Raw genomic sequence first — 2,939 nt, 5'->3', positions numbered from 1 at the left:
TAGATTGGGAGAAAACAGGTGTCCCCGGTGAAAAACCACCGAGCAGTATCTGATGTTTCTTATTGAGGTCATTGCATGATAAATATGACCTTTGCAATCTTGATAAAGCTGGAGAAAAAAATATTAACATAAAGTAGCAGAGTAAAAAAACAAATCTCGCTGATCACAATAATAATTTCCAAACCATTGATATGATATATTGATAATGGAAGTATTTTACCATTTCAGTTCTGCCTATAAAGTGGCATACACATATATATATAGGGTCTTAATGAGTTTTCATTTCATACGAGATTTTATGAAACAAGTCTTAGGAGTTTTTATTTTTGCGAGCCTTGGCGAGCAAAAATTAAAACTTAGAGATGAGTTTCATAAAAGCTCATATGAAATGAAAACAAATTTAAGATACTTTTTATCACATAACTAAGAAAACTTACATTTTGACAGGTTTTAAAGCCAAAATGTAGAGGGCTTAATCAAACGGACACAGCCATTTTGTTGCACAATTCACAATTTATGACGTCACGTCATTGTCCATATTATGACGTCAAAATTGATCTCTGACTGGCACAGCCAATGAAAAAACACTCCAGGGTATATTATGTGATAAACAAAACTATCAAATATAAAAGATACACATTTTTTCTCTGATTAGACAATTGTTGTAATACAGGATTCATATAATTTACTGACTTGCTGAAAGAAGTAGTTTCAATCTTTAAATTAAATTAACTATTTGTTTCATTTATCAGGTAAATGGATTTTAAAAATAGATATTGACATGTTGGAAAAGTTTAACAGCATTTATTAGCATTTTCTACAGATACGTTTTATGAGAGTAAAAAATAACTTCCTAGTTATTACTGTTCGGGAATGTTTTGAAATTGCAATAAACTTTCAGGTATTGTTCTTTCCAAAAAATAACCTAAAGTTTACTTTAATCCCTAGGCCTGTTGATTGGGTGTCATCTAAAAAAATTATATAGCCCTTCATCAAATGACTAACAACATTTCGATTAAATCATAATAAAAAATAAAACATATTTTTTCTAACTTTAGGGTTAAATGTCTTTAGTTCAGTGAACAGCTCCATATACCAATTGAAACATTCCTTCGTCCCAGGTTACAGGTTCAAATTTACAGATATTTTTCAGCAGCCTGCTTGTGCACGAGTGAAGATTTTGTAGACACCGGGAAAACAGGATACAGTCATGTTCTGTAAAGTAAAATAAGAATGACTGTAGAAATCAGTGTTAAATATAAGCAGAGGAAAAGGTCTTTTTTTCATTCCATTATAATGAACCAAAATCCATAATTTTTAAGTGATTACACTACTTAAAGGTAAAACTCTTTACTATCTCATTCAAGTTTATTTAGAAACTTATGAATCAGTGAAAAATTGACATACTGTGTTCTTGCAAGGGATTTGTATTGTTTGCAATGCCTTGTTGAAACAAGATTCTAAAAACCTTACCAAAACACTAGACTTGCAATATCCAATCCGATTTGGAGGAAATTCGTTCCTGAACTTTAACGGTATGTAGCTCAGTTTGAAGGGCGACAGGTTTTAGATCAATCAGGCCTATGGCATGTTTTTCCATCCAGTCAAATGATGTACATTCCACCCACAGTGTTGCATCCAACTAGCTCCTGTCTGAAAAATATCCAATGCCAAATATGATTTAAAAAAATTAAACGCTACTTTGAAACATATTTTTGTGGTACAAGTATATTGCTATTAGCAAGCGTTTCCTTTAACTTTAACCAGGAGGAATATCAGAATAACTAAAAGTTAGCAGATTTTTACTCGGTGACATAAGATAAGATTGTTAAAATGCTTTGAGCCGATAAACAAAACCTACAACACTCGTGATTAGAGAGCTTAGGACTGTGATAGTGATGCAATATCAATAATACCTGTTTTGTAAGGAATTGTTGCTGTCAACACTGGAACTAGACTCTGGTATGAGATTCTTTCTGTAGTAATTGAGAGTTCTATTCCTTTATCCGTCATGAATGGTTGCCATAGCCTCTGTGGTCTTTCTTGGATCGATGTCCTTAGATCTATCATTACTTGTAGTCCGAATTCTCTGTAGTCGTGGCCTGGGTTGTGGTTCCCTCTGTTTCTTGTTTCATTATTTCAGATCCGTTATGGGTTGTCATAAGTTGTGGTCCTTCATGCCGTTGTCTGTTGCTGGTGGTTGCACCATACTATGTGCTCTATCACTCTGGGTCCTTTGTTCCGGTTCCTCTAAGGTTTTGGTTCCATCTTCTGAAGTCTCGTTTCAAAGGCCGTTTTCCATTATTTCCGTGTTATCTGTTGTGTTGTTTGTTATTTCAGCGATGGCATTTGTAGAGTTTGGTTCCATCTTCTGGTCTGTATTTTGTGCTTGTTCCATACTATTTGGTCTGTCCTGCGTCGTCATATGCTTTAGTCTGTCTTAAATGTGGTTCCATCTAGTGATTGCTTTCCTTGCTTTCTGTCATCGTTGTTGCTTCCATCTTTTAAGGGCCTTTTAGTATTGCTGTCTCCTCCTCTGGTCTGATGCTAGCGGTTATACCATACTTTGGTCTGTAATTAGTGATCCTGTGCTCTGGTCTGTTTTGTTCATTATTTCAGCTGTGATTTGTCAGATTTTGATTCCATATTCTGGCCTGTCATTGGTGGTTGTTCCATACTCTTTGGTCTGTCATTGGTGGCTGTTCCATCCTATCCGGTCTGTCATTGGTGATTGTTCCGTATTCTTTGATCTGTCATTGGTGTTTGTTCAATACTATCTGGTCTGTCGTTGGTGGTTGTTCCATACTCTTTGGTTGGTCTTCGATGGTTGTTCATTACTCTTTGGTCGGTCATTGGAGGTTGTTCCATACTCTTTGGTCTGTCATTGGTGGTTGTTCCATACAGCCATTGAGATATGTAGGCAGCAACTCCTCTGCATA

The 2,939-nt window shown here is 35.5% G+C and overlaps 1 long non-coding RNA gene across 1 annotated transcript; it reads right to left on the bottom strand.

Annotated features, from left to right (window-relative positions):
• Positions 1 to 564: 564 nt before the first annotated feature.
• LOC110463772 lies at positions 565 to 2,933 on the bottom strand. Its single transcript, XR_002464425.1, has 3 exons — positions 1,917 to 2,933; positions 1,474 to 1,653; positions 565 to 1,215 (listed from the first exon to the last, which is right to left on the bottom strand). It is a non-coding gene; the product is annotated as an uncharacterized LOC110463772 (long non-coding RNA).
• Positions 2,934 to 2,939: the final 6 nt, after the last annotated feature.

The sequence above is a fragment of the Mizuhopecten yessoensis genome, unplaced genomic scaffold (assembly GCF_002113885.1).
Source record: "Mizuhopecten yessoensis strain PY_sf001 unplaced genomic scaffold, ASM211388v2 scaffold10925, whole genome shotgun sequence".
NCBI lineage: Eukaryota > Metazoa > Mollusca > Bivalvia > Pectinida > Pectinidae > Mizuhopecten > Mizuhopecten yessoensis.
This window is presented reverse-complemented; position numbering and strand designations above follow the sequence as displayed.